We start from the raw sequence: 25,445 nt of genomic DNA, 5'->3' as shown, positions 1-25,445 counted from the left end.
GTCCTGGCACAACACCTTAGCTCCAGGGCTCTGGCCCATTTTCCTCCCTTTAGGAATGTTGCTATTAGTCTGGAAACCCTGTCAGATGCTTTCTGGACTGCAGCCAATTGAAAACAAAGAGTATGAGAGATTTAACAATTTTTTTCTAGGTCAGTAATTTTTCTACCAAATTCCTCTTGTGTTATCAGTAAACACTGCAGTTACTTTTTCTTTTGAGGTCTCTAAGGTTAAAATGCACTTTAAACAATTGTTTATTTTTGGACATGCATATCATGTTGTCTTTCATTCTGTTGAAGTGACTTTCTGGGAGGTCAAGGAAAGTTCAGGTTTCCAAAGAAACTCATAGACATAATTCTATATTGGAAAACACGCAGGTGTTTTCCCACAGACTTTTTTTTAATGGATGCTTAGGCATTATTTTTCCATGTTTCCATTTCCGGATATTCCATCTAGAAATTAATGTAGGATGAAGATTTGCACTAAAATTTGATTCTGACTGGTCAATCAATAAAGCCAATAGATTTGAGGAATTTTAAAAGTTTTCTTTTCTCCTTGTTTTTTAGGTCTAGACCTTGTGCTTTCACTGGTATGAGAAAATTTCAATGAAGAAACCCCCCTAACAAAAATGACTGATTTTCAACAACACAGGGGTTCTCAAACTTTTAAAAATTATTGAGGAAACCCTTCTCCAAAGAGTTTTTTTTAATAACACTTACACCTATCAATATTTTTTTATATTAGAAATTAAAATATCTTAATATTTTTATGAAAAATAGTTTTGATCTTAGAGACCCCCAGAAGGTTCTCAGGGAATTCCAGGGACTACACTTTGACAAATGCTGCTCCAACATAGAATCTTCCAAAGTTTCATGGAAGACAAAGAAATTCAATAAGTGCTCAAAGTAACACAGACAATATTCAACAGAGGTAAAGCTTGAACTCAAGTTCCTCTCTCTCAAACCAGGTCTATCTCACAAAAGTTAGTTCAAAAACTGTAAAAAGAATATTTAATTTGACACAAATGAAAGTTAAACATATATCTCTGTTCTTGAAAAATTCTAGTAAAGTATTAACTTAAACATCATATCTAGTTCAAAAACTAATTGATTCCACTAATTCATTTGACATCATCTACATATTAAATGGTATTAATGATATATGTTAATTCCAAGCCTAGACAACTAAGAGGCACAGTAGATAGAGTACTACCTGGAGTCAGAAAGACGAGTTCAAATCCAGTTTTAAATCTACATGACTCATGTGACATTGGAGAAGTCACATAATCTCTAACTCAATTTCCTCAAATGTAAAATAGAGAGGTAACAATAGCACCTATTTCCCAGAGTTGTTATAAGAATCAAATCTGAGCCTGGCAATGCAGTAAGTAGTTTAATAAATGTCCCCTTCTTTCCTTCTGTTCAAAATTGGCTATGCTTCTGAAAGAAGCTTCTTGTGAGTACTAACTTCTTTAAGGTCCCAATGTAATTCTTTCTTGAGATTTAGCATTTGATATGGGAGTAGAGGGAGGGGGATGGAGGGAAAAGAAAGTTGGGAGAGTAGGAGAGAACTGAAATACTATATAATTTAAAGGAATCTTCCCCTAGTTACCTCACAGGATTTCTCTGCCCTAGTTCATTGTTTTATTATTCTTCTCTTTTCCACTAATGTCATCTTTCAAGGGTCTTGTCAGATCTGGGATTGAGCCAAGTCCATTTGATCGAGGGGTATATCTCTAAAGACATCAGGGAAGCAATGACAAGGTCTTTCCCGACTTAGGTGCCAAGGGAGATGTATCATTGCTCAGACTTCATAAATTTGGCAAAGAAACATCTCTGATCATTTGTGCTCACTCCTTGAGGATTGAGGTTAGCACTGAGTGGTCCCTGAGGCTTGCAATTAATGACTGAGAACAGTGGAGATTGTTTCCATTCGGTGCAATTCATTCTGCTTTGTGGCACAGTCAGTGATATGAGAATGGGTAGAACCTACAAGGTCCACTCCTTGGACCCCCGCTGATGGCAGCACTTATCCCTGGTGTACAAGTTATACAGATTAGAATGGAACCCTAAAATATAATAGTATGATGTTTTTCAATCATGAACCCATTTGAGATTTTCTTGGCAAAGATACTGGAATGGAATGCCATTTCCTTCTCCAGTTTATTTTATAGATGAGGAAACTGAGGCAAACAAGAGTGACACATATAGTGTCTGAGACCAGATTTGAACTCAAGAAGATGAGTCTTCCTTACTCCAGGTCTAGAACTCTGTGCACTGTGACAATATCTACCTACTCTATAACTCCCAAAGATGTGCCTGGGTAGATCTATCCCTCAGGAGTAATAGCTACTAGTGCCTTTCCATTATTACAGTTCCATTGTTCATAAGATTTAGAATTACCTTAGTGATCAGCTTATCCAATTCTCTCATTTTTACAGCTGGCTCTAACACAGATAAAGTGATCTTCCAGGGTGAAGTAAGGTCAAGGGAATAACAGAGCTGGGGTCTGGACCCAGTCAGGTCCTAGAGCCAGTGATTTCCACCACACTGACCTTTAACTTCAAGGGAGTATCGAAATTCCCCTTTCACTGGACAGCTGCCCAGAAAAAATCATCTTCTTCAATTAGGTTTAACTGGTCATATAGGACACCATGGTTCTTCTTTCCTACTGAGGGAAGAGAAAAGGATTGCAGTCATTAATATTGCATAAAGATCTTATTGTGGCATGGTGGAAAGGCTGGACTTGGAGCCAGCTATGCCACTTACATGTCCTTACGTAAGTCCCTGCAGTTCCCTGAGTCTCAGTTTTCTCATCTGTAAAAATGAAAAAATTAGAGCCTGTCGTGTGTACCTCATAAAGTTGTGAGGAATATCAAAAGAGAAAATCTACTTACTGTATGTGAAAATGCTTTTTTTTAAAACCACAAAGTATTACCTAAATATTAATAGTAATAATAATTATTATTATGTTAATTATAGGGAGGCAGCTGTGGGTTTATTAATAAACAGATAACATCAAATCCAGGAAGAGAAAGAGGAATAAGCACTGATATAGCCCCTACTATGTACCAAGAATATGTTAAGCAAGAGTTGAGTTCAAATTCCTCTTCTGACAAATTCTGGTTGTATTACCTTGAGTAAGTCATTAAACTAAGACTTGGGTTCCAATCCCTCTTCTTACATATACCGATTGTGTGACCTTGAGCAAGTCATTTAATCTGTAGGATTCTCTAAGATTAAGTATCCACCTGAGACTTTTTCTATACCACTAAAATCACAGATCTAGTCCCTCACCCTGTGTTAATAATGCACTCAGAAAAATAAAGGGTATCGTCAAATCATTCAAGACCTTACATATTATAATTTCCTAATGAAATTCTTTAAGGCATCTGTAGAAAACTCTTCAGTTATAAAATGTAACATTCAAAACTTTATACTGAAAACAAATTCAACAAGCAATTATTAACTGCCTGCTATGTTCTTAACACTATGTTGGGAAGGAACCTCAGAGATCAGCTGAACTCCTAAGGAAGTCAAGTCATTTGTCCAAGATTTACAAAGACAAAACAAAACAAAACAAAAGGTCCTTACCTTTGAGAAATCTTACATTACATTATTTTATAGGGATATAATTCACATGCTTATAAATAGATACAGTATTGTTTAAGGAGGGAAAATACTAACAAATTTCCACCACTTTTCCAGTAGCCTTTCCCATTCCCTGATCCTATATACTTCCTCATTTCTCTCCCCTTTTCTCTTAGAATGGAAACTCCTTGAACTTAGAAACTGTCTTTTTTTCTTTTTTCTTTTTCTCTTTCTTTCTTTCTTTCTTTCTTTCTTCTTTTTCTTTCTTTCTTTACTTATATTTGTATCCTTGGAGCAGCAAATTGGCACAGTGGATAGAACACCAGGCCTGGAGTCAGGAAGACCAGGGTTCATATCTGGTCTCAGATATAAACTTACCAGCTGTGTGACTTTGGGCAAGTCCCTTCACCCATCACACCTCAATTTCCTCATCTGTGAAAATGAATTGGAGAAGAAAACTAAGAATGATGGCAGTGTATTTGCCAAGAAAACCCCAAATGGGGTCCCAAAGCGTGGGACACAACTGAAAGGACTGAACAACAATAACAACAACAACAAATTGGATTTGTCAGCCCTTAGCACAGTGTATGGTGAGCTCTTAAACGAAGCTTTAAATATTTATTTATCTGTCTGTCTAACTGAAGATCACGAGAAACTTCTTTGCTAGGCTAGCAATTGGCTTGAACAGTCTCAGCTGATGGGGAACTTCCTGCAGGTAGATGAACCAGGTCATGGGCCATGAGTCACTGACTGGAGGGAGGAGTATAGAGAGGTTGCCTTTCTCATCCCTCAGCAATTTCTGAGAACTGAGAGAAGGAAGGTGTGGGCGGTCTAATTTGAATGCTGTTACCCTTTGATTGATGACAAATTAGATCAAAATTAGGCTATAAGGGCTCTACTTGAGAAGCAACACCTGAATGGAGGTCATGTGAAGAAGTCTTAGAGAGTTTGAACAAAGATTCTCAGAGGCAGAGCTGAAGAAAATGAGCATCCCAGACATAGGGGACAGAAGGTGGAAAGCACCGGCTTATTCACAAGGCAGGGTCTTTCCAACATAATGAGTTTAGCGACAGGTCATTTTGCTAGAACAAAAAATAAAGCTAATCCGGGTTGTGAGGACTAGCCTACTCTCCCTGAAAACGTTGCTAAGGTTTCCCTTAAGTTAACATTCATCTTTCAGTTTGTCAGATGAACTCAGTTGAAAACAAAAGAAAATTCAGAATTGAGAAGGGATTTGTCAAGTTCATGAGATGTCATTATTTTCATGATTCCTTTAATACAAGATTCCTTTCTTCCCCCCCCCCCTTTTTTTTTGAACTAGGACATGGAGAGGGCCCTCTGGGGGAAAAAAAAAGTTGAGTTTAGATAATGCAATTGTAGGTGAAACAGAAATACAGTCTAGACTTATTTTGTCATACCTCATTAATTTTCCACCAGCCTGCTTCACACAATGTGATGGCCTATTGATTTCCCTCTGTGCACTTACCATCCTTGTTTCATACAACAAACCAATTCCTATAGAGATGAGATATGGGGCTTATTTGTTCTGATAGGTTTTAGAAGTAATACTTTGGTATTTATTTTAAAGAATTTGACTCTGCACAGAAACAACATATGCCAATACTTCATATTCATATAGCACTTTAAAGTTTTTAAAGTACTTGTTTTTCTTCTTATTCCAGTTCTTTAAACAAGGCTGATGCTTAGTTTTGAGCAATTTTCTAGGACTTAGCAACTTTCAGAAAGACAATAATAAATGGAGGATGGTGACAAAATACATTAGAAAGTTCAATGGTACTTCAATTACAAAGAAACACTTAAAACATAAAAATTCACACAGTTTTAAATGGAGGACCTGAAACACAATTTATAATGTTTCAGACAAATTCAAAAAAATCAAGAATAGCAACCATGGTCTCAAAAAAAATGACAAAGCTAAAAATAGATGTGGTTAAAGAGAAACATAAAAATGACTGCTTAATAATGAAATAATACTTAATACAAATATGCTTCAAATGTCATCATTTAAATACTTGAATTGAATTAATCAAATTACATGGAGAAAAAAACAAAGAACTACAGTAGTTGTAGACTCCAATGTGCTCCTTTTTGGCTTAGACAAATCTAACAAAAATACAAATAAAGTTCAGAAACTGAATAGAATTTTGGAAAAGTTAGATAGATATAGTAGATCTCTGATGAAAACAAATGTGAATAGAAAAGAATATACATATTTCTCAACTGTGCATGCAACTTTATAAAAATTTACTTTATGGTAGGATATTAAGACCTGATAAATAAATACAGAAAAGGGGAGACTAGGTGGCACAGTGGATAGAGCACCGGTCCTGGAGTCAGGAATACCTGAGTTCAAATCCAGCCTCAGACACTTAATAATTACCTAGCCACTTAACCCCATTGCCTTGTGAAAACAAAAACAAAAAAAAAAACCCTAAAAATATAAATAAATACAGAAAAACAGAAGTATCAAAACACATTCTTTACTGACAAATATAAAACAGTTATATTCAATAAAGGGTCTTTGGGAACAGGATGCAAATTGAAATTGAAATTAAATAACTTAATCCTTCAGGATTGGTGAGCAAAATAATGACATAAGAATAATGGATGATTTCATTAAAGAAAATAACAAAAATAAATATTATACCATGAGTTTTAGGATGTAAAAATGTATATTTATAAACATTTTCTTTGACAAAATAAAGAATAAATTAATGAAACATCTAACTAAAAATAATTTGAAAATCACTAAAATAAATTCTTGCCAAATATGAAAAAAATGAAATAAAGGATATATTTTAAAAACTTAAAACAAAAAAAATTGAATTGATAAATCTAGGAGTTAGCTCTGGGGAGAAATAATGAAACATATAAATCATTAGCAACTTATTAAGCAGAGAACAAAACCAAATTACTGATATCAAAATCAAAAAAGAAAAAAATTACAATAAATGAAGAGGAATAAAAAAATTATTAGAAACTATTTTTCCCAATTATATGGCTAACAAAATTGATAAAGGAAATAGGAAGATTTTTCTAAAATTACAAATGTTTGAATTAACAAGCAACAGAAAATTTAATCGTTTCAGGGAAGAAAACAAAATTCCTAACAAAACTTCCCAGGATTTGGATGTATAAAAATATTTTATCAAACATTTCAAAAGCAACTTACTCCAATATTACACATACTCTTTGCAAAAAATCAGGAGAGATGTGATACTACTAAACCCATTCTATAAAACAAAGATCATTCTGATACCTAAGCTAGAAAGAGATAAAAGAGAAAAGCAAATGTATAAATCAATCTCATGAATATTGATGTAAAAATATTGACTAAAATAATTGCAAAGAGGCTACAATGACATATTTAAAAGAGAACATACTGTGACTATTGTCATGATATATTTATACCAAGAAGGCAGAGTTGATTCAAAATTAAGAAAAGTATAAATATAAAAAATGTAAAGCTATAAAGCTTAATATGGTCTATAAGCCACATTAAGAACTAAAGTAATAAAAGTCACATGATTACATCATTAGATGAAGAAAATATCTTTTTAAAAACAAAATACAGGACACTTTTACATGAAAAAGTATAATAATAAATAGACTGTTTCTTAATATATTAAATAATAGTTAGCTAAAACAAAGAACAATATCTGTAATGAAAAAATGTTAGAAATTCATCTAATAAAATCAGAAAGCAAGCAAAGATAATAGCATTAATACAAGAAAAATAAATTGAAGCAATAAGTATAGGGAAAAAAGAAACAAAATTATCACCTTTTGTATCTAACAGTTGACTAAGAGAACTCTAGAAATTCAGCCAAAAACCAATTTCAATTTAAGACTTTAGTAAAGTAGCAGTACATAAAATAAACACAAAATCATCTCCTTTTCCAGATATTACCAACAAAATGCAGTAGAAAGCTATTGAAGAAAAATTCCATTCCAGATGACTATGAATATACAAAATGGAAGTTCAGCAACCAAGAAACAGGAACAAATTATTTGAAAATAACAATGAGGCAACTAGATGGTTCAGTGGGTGGGGCACCAGGCCTAGAGTTAGGATGACCTCAGTTCCAATCTAGCTTTAGACATTTACTAGGTTTATGACCCCAGGCAAGTTCCTTGAATGCTTTTTGCCTCAGTTTCTCCAATTGAAAAGTGGAGATATTAACAGCCTTTATCTCATAGGATTGTTATGAAGATATGAGATATTTGTAGAGTACTTAACACGATGTCTTAAATTTATAAGGCACTTGAGTATTCTTCCCCTCCCACTACAAACAACAACAAACAACCAAACTTCTTTACAGAAATAAATAAAAATAAATCATTGAAGATATATTACTTGCTCATGGTTGAATTTTGTCAATATAATAAAAATGATAAAACTGTAATTACTTTGTATGTGCAGTATCATGTTAACTAAAGTACCAAAGACTTGCTAGTTCTAATTCTTACAAAAGAACTAGAAAAACAACAAAATTCATTTGAAAGTACGAAAAGTTCAAAAGTTCATGGGAAAGTTAAAAAAAAAACCAGCATGAAAGAAGGAGGTGCTGCAACACCAGATCTCAAAGTATACTTCAAAGAAGTAATTATCAAAGCATTTTGATATTGGTTACAATATGGAAAAAACTGATTAGTGGAATATATTATGTACAAAAGACTAAGTAGCAAGTGAACATAAAGTTTGATAAACTCAAGGACTTCAACTAGTGGAGTAAGGATTCCCTCCCTATTCATTAAAACTGTTGGCAAAACTCAAAAGCAATTTGACCGAAATTAGAGTTACACCAACATTTCACAAATAGCAAAATATATAGCAAAATAAGTTCCAAATAGATACATGGCTTTAGTATAAAATGTTATACCATGAACAAATTAGAGGAGTATACTGGGAGTAGGGGAAGAGTTCCTGACCAAATGATGCAGGAATAGATAAGATTCTAGATAACATGGACAATTGTGATCATATTAAGCCGAAAAGATTTTATATAAACAAAATCAAGGTAGTTAAGAAGAGAAAGAGTTAGGGGAAAAATCTTTGTAGCAATTTTTTTCTGATAAAAGTTTGGTGCCCAAGATGAATTGAGAATTGATATAATGTATAAGAGCAATAGCCTTCTCAGAGTAATGGATGAATGACATGAAGAGGCAATTCTAAAAGAAGAAAGGCATATAAACAATAGTCACATGAAAAAAGTTGCAAATCACTCATACTAAAAGAAATATAAATTTAAGCAACTCGGATTCTATCTCATACCCATTGGAATGGCAAAGAGAAAATGACAATTATTGGAGATGCTATGGAATGAGGCAAACTAATACATTCTGATGGAAAATTAGAATATTCCAACAATTCAGGAAGACAATTTTTATACATAAAAAGTCACTATCCTGTAAAAAGCAAATTTATTGATTCCATAATATCAGTGTTGTTGTTCAATTGTTTTTCAATTATATCTGACTTTCTATGAACCCATTTGCAATCTCCTTAGCAAAGATACTGGACTGGTTTGTCATTTCCTTCTCCAATTCATTTTACAGCTGAAGAAACTGAAGCAAATAGGGTTTAAAAACTTGCCAAGGAGTAAAGACTGACAGAGTGCTCTCTGTGGGGGGGGGGGGGGGGAGGGAAGCAAGATTGGGGGGAAAATGTAAAACTCAAATAATATCTTTAATAAAAATAAATTTAAATTAAAAAAAAGAAAGAAAAAACTTGCCAAGGAAATGTCTGAGGCTAGATTTAAAATCAGTAACATCAGGCCCAGCACTATCCATTAAGCCACCTAGCTATGCCTAAATCCTAAAGAGATCCCCTCTCCCCAAAAAGGGGAAAGTACTCAAAAGAACAAAAATTTGCTAGTAGTAAAGAACTGGAAACAAATTAGGGGCCCATCAATTGGATTCTGATTGAAGAAAAAAGTATATAAACACAGTGAAATGTTTTTGAGTAATAAGAAATGATGAAGGAACAAATCCAGAAAACCTTGGAGGATATGTATGAATTAATGCAGAAGGAAGTATACAGTACCAAGAGAACAATTTATGGTCTACAAAGTAAAGAAAACAAATTCTGAAAGATTTAAGAACTCTGATGCTGTGACCAATCACAGCTCCAGAAAACTCATACTGAATAATGTTTCTCATCTCTTGACAAAAGTACTAAACAATAGACTAGAGGTACAGAATAAGAATTAAGGCATGGTTAGTGTATGTTGTCTGTATGTGACTATATTTCAGTTATTTGAGTTGTGTCCGACTCTTTGTGACCCCATATGGGGTTTCTTGAAAAAGATCTTGGAGAGGTTTGCCATTCCTTCTAATAATACTATCTTAAAATAATATATACATATATATATTATATAAAAATTTATATACACACATTTATTTATAAAAGAACTCTGATAACAAAAAAACTAGAAACAGAGAAAGTAACCATTAATTGGGAAATGACTGGGTATATGAAGATTTTGCACTAATATGCTAAAAGAGAAGACATAAGGAATTTAAAGAAACTTAGAAAGATTTGGATAAATTGATACAACATGAAATAAGCTAAGCCTAGAAAACAACTTGTCCAAGAACTACAACAATAATGTAAATGAAAATATTAACAAAAGGAAGTCAAAATGTGCATCAGAAAAGGTTCTGATGGTCTCAGAGAACAGAAATATATACCTCTCTACTCAAGGTAAAGAGGGAAGAGACTTTTAGGGGAGAATGCTATAGGCATTGTCAGTTGCAGTCACTATATTGGATGTTTTCCTTTGTTACAAAGAAGATTCATGTGTGGAGAGAAGAGGGAATTGGAAGTAGTCCAGAAATTACTGCAATATGAAAATAAATAATCTTCCATAAAACAATTTTTTTACATCTAAGCAAAGTAACACATATTTAAATATTATTTTCATTCTAGATCTGTCATTAAATTTATACTGAATGAATGCCATTACTATCTTCCATATTCGCTTAAGGATCATAATGATTTTAAAATCACATGCATATAGCACTTTAAGGTTTTGCAAATCATTTTAAAGACATTATTTCATTTGAGTATCATAAAAGAAGGAAATACAGTATTATTACAAGAACCCCGACTCAGGATTCTAGCCCTAACTCTTCCAGTTGTGTAATCTTAGGAGGTTACCTTCCCTCTCTGGACCTCAATTTCCTCATCTGTAAAATGAAAAAGTTAGATTGTATGGTCCCTTCTAATTTATAATTCTTAATATTCAAGGGTATTAGAAGGCATTCATAATTTATGATGGAAAATTGGAAAGCCCTTGGAATTATAATTTTTGAAATTAATGTAAAGCATTGTTATTTTAAAGAACCAAAGCCAGCTTTCTATAGACTGTTTTATACCATCATGAATATTGTAATAGAGTTAATCTCCCAAGTCTCTTTGTTAGTTACATGTCTTTCCAGAGAGGTTCCCAGTCCTTTTTTAAAGTGAAAATTGAGCAGGAAATTTGAGGTTGATTGAACCTGGCAATTTATCTTTAATCAATGGCAAAGTTTAAGAATTTACATCCATAAAACAGCATTTCAATAAAAAAGAAAAGAAAAAGAATTCACATTGTAAGGAATTTTCCACCTACTTGTGGATAAGATCAACTGGATACAAGCCAGATTGATTTTCTCCATGGCAGTGGTGACATAATAGGAGGAAATGAACACAGCACCTTCTCCCCTCCAGTTTTGTTGGAGTTAAATTTGCTCTGGTTTGGGAATGGCTGGCAGAAATCCAGGCCATGATGACTTATTAGGTAGGTTAAACTATGGTTTCTGCTACAGGCACATAGAAGAATACTGTACAAAAGATGGATACTGTGCTGTGTAAAAGAAAACATCATGACCAGGCAGACTCAGTTTTGACTGCTAAGTACACAAGGACCTATCTAGGTCTCGATTCTGTGAGTATTCTTAGGATCATATTTCTCAGTATTAGATTATGAAAAATATTCACTTTTCCTCTTCGAGATATATTTGTGAAAAAGAAAGAAATTTTTCTAATTCTTTGAAGGGAACTTGACCCTCTCAGGACATCTAGATTAGCACCTACATTTCAGGTATAATTTAACATTTATATTAAGATCTTATTCTGCTTTCAGTACTGAGACATTCTGTTCCCATAGTGTTTGCCTTTGATGGCAAACCTTTTTTAAGGAAAAGTTGCAACTCAATGTTATTTTTTTACACATTAGCTTGTTCAGTATCTGTGCTTTCATTAAGAAAATGAAAGATGGACATGAAATTCACTTTGGATATACAAGCTTTACTTCTTTTCTGGATTTCCTAATTTACTTCAAGACCTAACTGAAATCCCATCCACTATGAAAAGTCTTTACCAATCCCCTTTAATACTAATGGCTTGCTTCAGTGGATTATCTCCAGTTTATCCTAAATATTGCTTGTTTGTGTATAGTTGTTTGTATGTTGTCTCCCCCTTAAAATGTGAGCTCCTTGAGAGCAGGAATTGCCTGTGACCATTTTGTATCCCAATATTCAGCATATAGTAGGTGATTAATAATTTTTTATTGACTGTCAGACTTCTAGTTAGAGATAGACTTTCTGTGATGATATATGAAGTCTGTTGAGAAGTGTAACCTTTTTCTATAAGGCCATTTCCCATTACTATACTTGTTCTAGACTTCTTGGTTTCCAGTTTCTCTCCCCACAGAGTCCTTTAAAACTGTACTTTGGTTAGGAACCATCTTCTCTTTCATCCCATATTTATCTTGTATGAATTAGGCACATGGAATTAGGCAATTTTTACAGACTTATTTTATCCTGTTTTCTCCAAATGATTGCCCTCATCTATCATCCCTAATCTCTTGGACTACTCTCTGCTTTCCTACTCCCTATAAACATTCCCCTATCTCCTATCTTCCCCATACCCCTTCACATAATCTATCCATCCCCTCTAGCTATTGACATATATTTCCTCTCTCTCTCATGTCTGTTGTTTTGGTTATTGTTGTTTGTCCTTTGTTCTCAAAGAGATCCTCATCTTGAGAATGATGTCTTGACTTGTGCATAAATTGAATTTAAATGAAGCAGAGCTGCACAAAGTCATTGATCTCACTCCTCCAAAGTCATTGAAGTCCAGTGCCAGGACAAAAGTCAAGATGACTGATGGCTCAAGATGTGGTGGATGACCTTAGTCTTACATGGCACCCTCCATATCCAATTCATTCATGTCATGGCATCACACCCCTGATGTCATGTTTCTCTTCAAGAATGAAGGACAAATAATCAGAACAATTACGGGTGGACTAAATGACCTCTGATCTAGTTTCCAACCCTAAATCTATGAAGCTATTATAGGGCTATCAGAAAGTTGGGAGATGGGAAGGTAGTGGGAAATAAGGGGGAAAAAAGCAAAAGTAAAAGTCTTCAGGGCAGGAGTGAGATGGGGATGGAGTGGGGAAAAGCATCAATTAAAAATTCTTTTAAAAAAAAGGATCAGGAGGCAGGATTAAGAGAAAATCAGTGCACAATTTCAATGTAATTGAAGGATGTCAATCGTATCAAACTGCTTTCCTCTTAGTTATACATACATAATGGATTTAAATGTTAAACAACAAAATTAAGGCAAGGTTCATGCTCCCTGAGAAAGGATAGGCTACAGCCTGTTTTTAATGCCTGCCAAAAATCTGGACATGTAGTTGCAGGGTTATGCTAGTAGGAGTGTTAACGTCCAGACACCCAGAGTGCTCAGTGATCTGCACAGGCAAGTTAACCAGGTATGACATTTTATTAAAGCTTCACTATAATTTTACTCTATGACTTACCCAAAGGACTGATTATTATTTTCTTCCTAGGCCTCCTTTGTCGTTTGACTAAATCTCATAGACACTTTTTGATTTTAGTTATTTCCTCATCTCATTTACCTCACTTTTGGGAATACTCAACTTTTTCTTCCCTCCTTCTTCCATGACTCCTCCTCTTCCCAATACCTACTAGAATTCTGAATTCTTTGTTTAAATATTCAGCCCTCCAATTTGAATTCCATTTTTATCTTCCATGGAATCTATCACCACTTCATGACATTCCAGACATTCACCATTTGTCATTGGACTCTGCTAACTCTGGAGGAGAACATGGAACTGACTTTGCACAGTTCTGCCTAACTTAAATCTAATTCATGTGCAACTTAAGATGCCACCCTTATGATATTACGGGTCCTCTTAGAGAACAAAGGCTAAACCCCAACAATAATACCTCTTTACACACTCTGCCAAAAAATGAGGGAGTGGGACTTAATGGAAAGACCTATAAGGTAATGTACAGACTTGATGTCATATAAAAATGCATCTATTTGGGGTACCTTCTCTGATTTTTATCCCAGATCACAACAAATTCAATTGAGAAATTACTTTTAGACACCCAGGGTGGGTCCCATATTGATGCAATAAGTGAACCTGCTAGGGTAAATTTTGGGATTTACATGAGTCACAGTGAAGGTAGATGCTCATGAGAGAACAGATATTAGTTTTAATCATAGATATACTGAAAACAAAAATTTCAAGGGATCTTTTTATCATCAAATCTGACTCCTTCATTTTACATATGAAGAAACTGACCCCCAAGACATAATAGATAGAGCACTGGACTTTGTTTTGGGAAGATCTGAGTTCAAATCAAAACATTTATTAGCATTTGAGACTTTGGCCAAGTAAATTAACCTCTCTCAACCTCAGTTTCCTCTATCTGTGAAATGAAGGTAATAATAGCATGTGCCTTACTAGATTGTTGTGAGGATCAAATGAGATTTTATACAATTATATGTTTTTCAAACCTGAAATTACTATGTCAATGCTATCTATCAAAGTTATTATTAATCATTTGCTCATGAGTGCCTTCTATGTGCAAAGCGTTTTGATGGGCACTGGGAGAAATACAAAATTCAGATATGCCATAGCCCTTGTCCTAATGGAACATTCATTCATTTATTAATTCAATGAAGACTTAAAAAATAACCATTACTTTCAACATACTTAGACACTAAGATATGCAAAGATAAATAGGACCAAGGATGTTTTAGTGTTGACTATGATAGGTAAATATTATCAATCTGGGCTTGACTTATGTTTTGTTGGGCATGGAGATTTAAGAAAGTACTGGAGAAAATGTCAACAATGCAGATTAAACTTAAAGGTGTCTGTTGTGTATACATTTATTCCTTCCTTCCTTCATTGCTTTCTTTTTTTCCTTCTGAGTCAGTTGTTAAATATGTACTAGCATACCCCTGTAAGCTGTTGGGGACACAAAAAAAAGGCAGAAAGAGTCTTTGCCCACAAGCAGCTTACATTCTAATGTAATAAGGAATAATAACAATAATGCCAACAACATTTATATAATGGTTCGAGATTTGCAAAATACTTTACATCCCCTTCTCCTCAAACTCTTTGAGTTAATCTCTACAAATAATATCCCTGCTGGCCATTTCCATCTGGATGACTCATAGGCATCTCAAACTCAACCTGCCCCCAAAAAAGAAATCATTTTCCCCACTGAATCTAAACCTATTCCTAAGGTCTTTGGTTCCATTAGGAGCACCAGCTCTGGATTTCCAACCTCAGAGACATCCCTTGACTCTTTTTTTTCTCCCTCAGTCCCAAGTGCAATCGGTTGCCAAGTTTTGTTTTTTTGTTTTTTGGGTTTTTATTTTTAATTTTACTTCCATCACATAACTTGAATTAATCATCTCCATTTCATTTGAATATTCACCACCTTAATGCAGGCCCTCCTTTGCAACTGCATCTTCATTAGCCTCCTTGCTTTTCACCTCTTCCCTCCCCAATCCATTCTTCATGTTGCTGCCAAATTGAAATTGCTAAATCATAGAACAAACTTTCCAACTCCTTTACATAAGAGTAAAAGAGGCTCCCCATTTTCCTTAGGCTAAAATGCAAATTTCTTTGTTATTTTTCTAGTTAAATTTCATATCACTCTTTCCTATTCAATCTAATTTCAAATTGCCATACTTGCTACAAGATGCATAAGATAGACTGCATAAGATTTGCATAAGCTATCCTCCATGTCCAAAATACTCTCCCTCCTCACCAGCTCCTCTTAGGATTTCTAGATTTATTTAAGACAGTCCAAGTACAACCTGCTCCAGGATTTTCCTAATAACCTAGTTATTAATGATTCCTTCCCCTCTTTCCATATTACTTCATATTTGATTTGTGTGTATATGTACATGAATATACATAATTGTATATATAAAACATGTATATAATTGTTTATAGTACATATAAATTGAACATAAATTGTGTAGATATATAAAAATGTATATATCATATTGTATATCTACTTAAATACTGTAAGTAGATACATGCACTTTTATAATATATAAATTATACATATTTTATATGTATAATTCAAAGTGATGTGGTGACTTTGCACAATTCTCCCTCACTTAAATCCAATTCACCTGTATGTCATGGCAATACACCCCTGATTATATATGAATGAATGTATAAAACTCATGTACAAGCATATGCATGCATATACATACAAAGAGAGGCATACTCATGTATATATGTATATACATATTTGTGTGTGAATATATATATACATATGTAGACATATATATATGTTATTGACTTCTAATAACAAATAGGAATCTCCTGATCATATCAATTATCACTGGGTGACACTGACTGGAGTGAGAAGGTTCATATAGGTACAAAGAATCTGGGTTGGAAGGAGTCATTCCTCCTGAGATGTGCTCCTAGATATAGCTCCCAGGAAGTATATCTAATATCCAACTCCGCTCTGAGTTGAGGAGCCACTCCCTTGATGGATTCTAGATCCAGCTGTTCCATATTCTGCCTTCTGCTAGTGATCTTGTATAAGAATGCCTCTTCAAAACTCCATTTTGGGATCTGATTTTGCCACATTCCCATCCCTCACATACCTACATAATCAGAAAACCTAGAGAAATATTAATAAAAGTATATGTTAACCTAAGTTTGTTTTGTTCTTTCTTGAGACCACACTCTGAAGGTTCACATTGTGTTCAAATAAATGTAAATTATAATTATTTTTTAAGGTCAAAGTCATGGAGGTCTTCAACATATACACTGATATATGTATGCATAAACATACGTGTAAATATGAACCTGTTGTTTCCCCAAAATAGAGTATAACAAAGGCTGTTTTCATTGTCATTTTTGTCTCCCCAGGACCTATCATGGAACCTATCTCTTGACATGGAATCTCCATTTTGCACCTGAGACTCAGAAGAGTTGAGTGACTTGCCCAAAGTCATCAGCTGCTAAGTGTCAGAGGTGGAGTTTGAGTCCAAGTCTTCCTGACTCTCAGTTCAATTCCTTTTCTACATTACATTGCTTCATTATAAAAATAAGAAAACACATAATCTTTGATCTTTAAGAGTCTAGCAGAGGCAATGAAACATGCATAGATGAAATATTTATATTACAATATAAGTCAACAAAACATGTCTGAATTCATATCCCAGATAATACCTGTGCTGCAAAGCATAGAGGAAAGAAACATTCTTTTGAGCTGTGTTGAATGTATAAGGCCTTGTGAAAGAGGACAGGGCTTGATCTAGATCTTGAAAGATAGGACTTACACATATAGGGATAGGGGAAGGAATGAAATGAGAAGTATCTTAGGGATATGAATTAGTATAATATGTATGATGGAGAGGGAGGAGATTAGTCTGCCTGGATCACATAGTTTGTGATGAAATTAGTGAAAAATAAGTTTGGAGATAAATGCCAAAATGAGGAACTTGGACATTAAGCTATAGGGAACTCTTGGGTTTGTGAAAGGAGACTGGTATGATAAAGCACTGTTTTCAGAAGATTAATTTGTTGGCAAGTGTGTAAGCCAAATTAAAGTAGGACAGATTAGAGTCAAGGAAGCAGTTGCAATAATCCAAGCATGATATTATGAAGAACTAAACTAAGGTGATAGAAGTAATAATGGAAAGAAAGGGAAGATGGAACAATCACCAGGTCCAGGAGATTGATCATATATAGAGGGTAAAGTATACCAAAGGGTCAAAAGTGACTCAGAGGTTCAAGGCTAAAGAGAATGAATCTTTTCTGAATTCAATTAGACAAAAGTCTATATAGCACCCCAACTCTCACTAGCATTGATGAGTTAGATCCTCAAAAAGGCAGCTACTACTACTCTTGTGTTTCTAAAGGTAATCTTTAGGTGACTCATTTACTATTTCATGAGCCCTTACTAAAGTTCTCCCCCTTAATGATTAGCCTTTATACTCATTTGCTAAATAACAAAGTCATTTATTCAAGTAGCATAGCAAAAACAGTGGTCACAAAAATCTGGGGTATATTCCTCAACCAATACTAACAAAATTCTTAGGGAGGAGGGAAAATAGACATAAATATAAAGTGTGATATCAGTGAAACACACACGTAGGGAATGTACTTGGATAAGAAAAATTCCAATTCCAAAATTTGACCTTAATATCCCTTTTCTCTCTTTAAAGAACACTGAATCTTGACTGGTTAGGTCAATCCACTGCTAAGTTGAGTCAAAGCAGATAACTCAGAGAAGCCAGTTCCCTATTAGGCTTCTTTGTTGCTGGGCTGAATAGAGCAGACCACTCAGTTGGCAGCAGTGGCTGTCCTCTTCCTGCAAAAGGCCTTATCCTTTCAATACAGATCACAGGAATCTTTCCTTCCTCTGAACCCATATTTATTGACTATGACAAGCATTTTAGACCCTTTAGCATTGCAGTATATACTAGTTTATATTTTATTTAAATGCAAATGCCCTGTATTATGGGTACTATCTTGTTTGCCTTCTTAATGGGTGGGGGAGGAGAAGAGAAATAGATATCAAAAGAAAAAAATGAATGCAGATAAATTAATTAATGAAAATTCTTGGTCAGTGGGCTATTTTTAAGGTGTGGTATCTCTTCTACATATTAGCTGGGCTCCCTAGAATCATTCTGATAGATAGTTGATACTATGCTCTATTTTTAGCTACTAAGATGAAAATTTAGCTAGATGATCCTGAACTTTTTCCAAGGAGAGGGCCACTGCAATTTTTCAGATAGGGTAATTCCTGGTAGTTGGGTTAGTGGAGAGCTCAGCCTGCCTGGAGTCAGAAAGATTCATCTTTCTGAGTTCAAGTCTGACCTCAGACACTTAGTAGTTGTGTGGCCCTGAGTAATTGCTTAACCCTCTTTCCTCAGTTTCCCTCTTCTAAAAAATGAGCTGGAGAAGGAAATGACAAACAACTGAGGTATGTTTGCCAAGAAAACTCCAAATGGGGTCACCAAGATTAGGACACAACTGAAATGAACAACAATTTCCTTAACCTAAGATAGAAGAGACCTCAGAGTCTCTACTATCAAATTTGTCACCTCCAGACAAAAAGTAGGAAAGGATTAATCACTCTTGTTCAATGATCCTTCCTACTTTTGGGTTAGTTTTCTCAAAAAGGTACTCTTGCTTGCCTTTTGGACTTATTGGTCCCAAGGCTATAGAGTCTGAGGTACATTCAGGTCTAGGAAAAGAGAAGTGAATACAGTTTGATTCCCTATGGGTAAATTTATTGTTTTTGCTGATCTTTTATTATACATTTCAACTATTCATACCCCCCCAACTCATTCTAACATTTAGAATGTTTATTTTGCATCTGAAGAGTTTCGATGTCTCTGTCCTTACCAACTTTTCAGGCTTCTTGAAGGGCCACCAGTGCATTCTATTACACCTATTAGGTTGATGTTTGTCCTTTTTTTTCCCCCAAAGAAGATACAGGTGGTGCCATAACATGCATGTGAATTGGGTTTGAGAAAGTCACCAGCCTTACTTTCTCCTCTAGAGTCAACTAAGTCCAGTGACCAGATATGAATCAGGATGACAGGAAATGGTCCTGGATGCAAGGCAATCAGAGTTGTCATTTGCCCAAGGTCACAAAGTTACAAAATCTCAGAGGCTGAATTTGAACTCATATTCTCCTAACTTCAAGGCTGGCACTCCACCCATTGTGTCATCCAGCTGTCCTATTATATATCATGCTCAGCATAGTAACTTGGAATTTTTCTTTGCTGTTATCATTCATCATCTTACTGCTAACCATGAGCTCCCCAAGGTTCTTACCTGGAGCCTTGTCTCTCTCCAGACTACCAAACTTTCTTTAAAATATTTTTCAACTAGAGGGAATTCAGGATAATGGTAGAGAAAGTCAGAAAATTCCTCCACTAACAAGTCAAAAAAAAAAAACACCCCAGTGTAAATGTAGAATGGAAAAAACAAACAAAAATTAATTAATGGAGCTTCTGGGACTTCCTTTTGGGACAACCAAAGAAGATCAGAAGAAAGATCCCCAATCAACGTTCTGATTCTTGCCCTTCCCTCATTGAAGAAGACCAAAATGATATCACTATATTTGAGAGAAATCACAGTGTGTCCGACTGTGGCTGATTAGACCAATACATAGTGGGAATGCTCTACCACAGGTTGGGCACAAATAGTCCATGTGAACACCTATGTCATGTTTTCTACGAGCTGCTTTAATTCTGCCCTTCTCATACAGTGCAGCACCCTCCCTGATGAGCGCACATTTGTGCCATGCTGTACAATCAGTTTTTTGTTTTTTTTTTTAGGTTTTTGCAAGGCAAACGGGGTTAAGTGGCTTGCCCAAGGCCACACAGCTAGGTAATTAACAAGTGTCTGAGACCGGATTTGAACCCAGGTACTCCTGATTCCAGGACCAGTGCTTTATCCACTACGACACCTAGCCACCCCATGTACAATCAGTTTTAAAGTTCTTAAGAGAACCTTTGGGGGTGTTCTAATATCACTTCTTCTGATCCCTTGTGAGTGCTTGCCATGTTTGAATTCTCCATAAAATAGTCTTTTTGCCAAGTACACATTTGCTTTCTAATAATGTGCCCAACCCATCATAGTTGCATTTTCTGTAGTAAAGTTGGAATATTTGGCAGTTTAGCTGGAGAAAGGTCCTCAGTGTCTGGTGTCTTCTCCTGCTTGGTGATTGTCAGAATCTTCCTAAGACAATTTAAATGAAAGCAATTCAGTTTCCTGGCTTTGCACTGATAGACTTTCCAAACTTCATAGGCATACAATAATACAAGAAATAATTTTTAATAATTGTCCTAGGGCAGCTAGGTGGTGCAGTGGCTAGAACATCACCTCTGGAGTCAGGAGGACCCGAGTTCAAATACAGCCTCAGACACTTAATAATTACCTAGCTGTGTGATCTTGGGCAAGTTACTTAAGTGCATTGCCTTGCAAAAAACAAAAAAAAAATTGTCCTGAAGTATTAGAATAAGAGGGGGAAAGCTCATCATCAATCAACACCTAAAAAGGGATCCTATGAAGAAAACTGACCAGAATTCCAAAACTTCCAGGTTAAGAAGAAAATATTAAGAGCAACAAGAAAAAAAACCAATTCAAACATAACAAAATCACAATTAGAATTATACAAGACCTAGCAGCAGTTACTTTGAAAGACCACAGGTCTTGGAGCACAACATATCAAAGCAAAAGAACTGGGTTTTGAGGCTGAAAATAGCATACCCAACAAAATTAAGCATAATCCTGAACAAAAAAAAAAATGGATATTCAATGAATTTCTAGACTTTCAGGATTTTGTTCCAAAAAGACCAGAACTTATTAGAAATTTTAACATAAAAGAAATAAGAGAAATATAAGTAAATATCAAAGACTAATTACAAGGGACTCAATAAGGACAAAAAGTGTACTATGTGTGGAAATGTAAATCATAAGTCCAAGATTGTTATTAGTAACTGGGTAGTTTGAAGGAAAGATGGGGGTAGAGGTGAGAAGGATGGGATTTTTAAAAGTAAAATAGTCTAGGAAAAGATTTTGTTTTTAAAAAAAGTTTCTATCTTACACAAGTTGTGAGAAGAATTGCTACAGAGGAATTAGATGGAGAAGGAGTGCAGGTAGACCTACTTTCATAGGGAATGGGTTAAAAAGGGAACAAAACATATACAAAAATTTAAGGCAATAAAAGCCATCTAAATTCAGAAAGAAATAGGAGAGGATAGGGAGGGAATGAATTAGAGGGTAAGGGAAAAGGATAAGAGGATATAAGAAGAGTATGTAGATTAATGGAGGTGGAGTAGAAGGGTGTGTAAGGGAGAGATTCTTTGAAGGAGGGTTGCTTAAGGAATAACAGGGCAAGACCATCAGTAGAGGTAGAGTGGAAGAATGAGAAGGGGTTGTTGCTTTAAGGAAATACTATAAAAATGAGAGATATACACAAACTAAATATATATATATATATATATATATATCAATGAACATGTATGTATATATGTTTCTATATATCTATGTGTATGTATGTAGGTTGCGTATATATGTGTATGTGTATATATATAAATGTCCATATATGAGTGAATATGTATATGTAAGTGTATACATATATATATATATTTAAGTATAAGTATATAGCTATATGTCTATGTATATATGTTTTTATCCATGCTTAATTGTAGCCTTCTTGGGAGTAGTAGAAGGAAAAAAAATAAATAAATAGTGCACAGCAGAGAAGAAAAATTACAAGGAAGCAAAGAAAAGATGGACAACTTTGAACACAATCTGTAATAGTTATTAGACTTTCTTGAAATCAAAATTTGTTGTTTTATATTATGAATCTTCTCATATTTTGCTGAACACATGACAATTTTTTTAAACTTCATAAATAAAAAAGAGATTTAAAGAAAAGAGAGATTACCTGAAGTTAAAGAAAAATTGCTTTTCAGCATCAACAAACATGAACTTTTCCATAGGCAAGGAAGAACAGGGGAACAAAAAAATCGTTTCTGAAACCATACATCTCTATTACATATAAATTATTTATTTTAAAAGCATACATATATATTTAACACAATAATACCAACATTATCCTGCATTTCTATGACCCCTTCTGAAATTCTGAAATTCTTATCTTTACCCCTTCTGAATATTCTTTTCTTTTTTTTGAATTTCTACCACTAACTCCTCCTCAAATCTTCCCCCCCAAAAAACTCCCTATTATAACAAGTAAGCATAGTCTAGCAAAATAAATCTGTAATTTCTGAAAATGTATGGCTTCTTCTGAACCTACATTTTATCAGCTCTCTGCCAAAGAGCTTCATCATCAGTCTCTTGAAGTTTTGATTGGTTATTGAATTATTGGAATTAAACCTTTTAAAACTGCTTTCCTTTACAAGGTTATAGTTGTAAAAATTATTGTTATTCTGCTAACTTCACTATGAATCAGTTCTTACAAGTATTCCAGGACTTTTCTAAGTGTGTTCCTTTTACTCTTTTTTTATGGCACAATAATATTCCATCACATTAATATATCTTTAATTTGTTCAATTCTCCACCAAATGTTGTGTACCTATTTTGTTTCTTGTTCTTTCACATTGGGGAAAAAACACCAAAAAATGCTGCTATCAATAATTTTGTATAAATGGGTTCTTCTCTTTCTCTGATCTGTGGGAGAGATGCATCAAACTCAAATAGAACTTTGGGCCACTATATCATACCTAAAGAACTCTACATATCAACTTACAAAATTATAAATTAACCTAATTTAAGTTCTATTGTATTTTTTTAGTTTATTTTGCTACATATTTCCCAGATGTATTTTAATATGGTTCCAGAAAAGTTTGGGGGGGGGAGTGTCAACATGGTTGGGTAGAAATAAAACATGCATTAGTCTAATATTCAGACACCATCAGTTCTTTCTCAGATAACATTTTTCATTGAGTTTTTTTTTTTTGTGAGTCTTGGATCATTGTATTGTTGAGAATAGATAAGTCATTCACACATTTTGTTCATGGTAAAATACTGCATTATTATGTACAATGTTCTCCTGGTTCTCCTCGCTTCAATTTATCTAAGTCTTTCCAGGTTTTTCTGACAAGATCCTGCTGGGTTTTTTCTTATAGCACAATAGTATTCCATTACAATCATATACCACAGTCAATAAATACTTTTATAGCATCAAGTCAACTCCCATTTTCCTATGATATGACCATTGATATTTGGATTTAGTATCCATATGGAGTTCATTGTTTCCTGTTCTGTGAAATGGTGTTTGACACCTAGTTTCTTATAAAGGAGGAAAAGAGAAAGAATAGATGTAAAACATTATGAAAATACTATTAGACAGGACTTGGACTTTGGTTGATTGCAGGATATCAGGGAAAGGGAAGAAGAGTCAAAGATGACACCAAGATTTTGAGCCTGGTCAGATGACAGAATGAGAAGTTTGTATAAGGGTCTGCTTTGGGGTAAACATAGTATCAAGAGATCCAGCCATAGGGTGACTTAGATACCTATGTCAACTTCCTCATTTTTACAGATGGAGACTGAGGTCTAGAAAAGCCTCAAGTAATTTGCAGGAGTTCAGACATTTTCCTAGTAGCAGAAGGAACACTTGAACTCAGTTCCTCTATATCTCCAAATTCAGCATTCTTTGACTCCCTTTTGGCCATGTTGAGTATGGTACATACAGGTTGAGGTGTCCTGTAATTGGAAATGTGCATTTGAAGTTCCTAGGCTGGGGATGTACATAAATTGTTTGGCATTGGCATTGATGATTGCTGAAGATTGGACTGTGACTATGATTGAGGGAGAGAGTATAGAGAAAAAAGCACCAAAGGCAAAGCCCCCTAAAACACCCATCTTTGGGGGCTGAAAAAAGATCCAGGACCTTGGGAGGTTGGAAGTCCCCTGGTATTACACTATGTTAAAAAAATGGAATACTGTACAATAGATGAAATTTTTTTTAAAGGTTCATTTCTTTGGAATGTAGAAGTCATCGACATAAAATCTAGGCAAGTGGGTGGATTGATAAACCTGGAGGGGAGCAGGGATTTATTGGACTGAATCTGGATCTTTAGTCCAGTTTTTCTGAGAGCAACCTACCTTCACCCTACTCCCCACCCCCATTGGAACTTAGCTTTTGAATTCAGAAGGGTCACTTTGTAACTCTTTCCTGAATATCAAGTTTTGATGACTGTTGGGTCCAGGTAAGGTTTGTTGTTGTTTCCTAAAGATTCTATTTTTGTTTTTCAGAGAGTATTTTTTGTTAACACTAATTCATGGTCTGAATAGGTTGTTTCATGAAAAGAGATTTTGGAACAAGAAATCATTTGTTGTTATAGGCCCATTTTCAGTTCACAAACTTTCTCTAAAGGAAGGGAAAACTCGACTATGATAGTACCAACACTGTTTAGACAGACCAAGGCCTGACCCAACTTTAGCAATCTGTCTTCTACCCTCTTTTTCCCCCTTCTCGGTTTCCTTTCTTCCTTCCTTCTCGAAATCACAGTCTCGGAGTTCACGGCAGGAGACAGGAAGGTTTTTTCCATTTCCTCTCCCTCCACTGCCTCTGGCCCCGGACCTTGCTACTTCCCAGATGTCACCCCTGCTCAGGGATCCCAGCTGGCACATCTTCTCACCCAGCTCTGGGTTTTTTCACCCCCTGGTTCCCCGGCCCCGGGACTCCGCCCCTCTGTCCCTCCCCGGCCGGCGCCAAGGGCCGGACCCCGGCTTGGCCATCCTGCAGCTTGGCGTCCTCCCTGGCTCTCGGAGAGAATGGGTCTGCAAGGACTTCTGCGCTCCCGGGGCTTGCCCCGCCGGCCGGGCCCGGGAGCATCCGTCCCCGGACTCCCGAAGGCAGAGGGCCCGCTTGGAAACCAGGTGGCCCGTCCCCCGGTTCTCCCGCTCTGGGCTTCCTCCCCCAGCCCCCCGCTCCCTGACCCACGGGGGCCCTCCCGGGAGAGCTCCCAGGCCCTCCAGGCCGAAGCTGGTCTGC

This window comes from Macrotis lagotis, chromosome X (assembly GCF_037893015.1).
Source record: "Macrotis lagotis isolate mMagLag1 chromosome X, bilby.v1.9.chrom.fasta, whole genome shotgun sequence".
In the NCBI taxonomy this organism is placed as follows: Eukaryota; Metazoa; Chordata; class Mammalia; order Peramelemorphia; family Peramelidae; genus Macrotis; species Macrotis lagotis.
The sequence above is the reverse complement of the archived record's forward strand: the minus strand, read 5'-3'. Positions refer to the sequence as shown.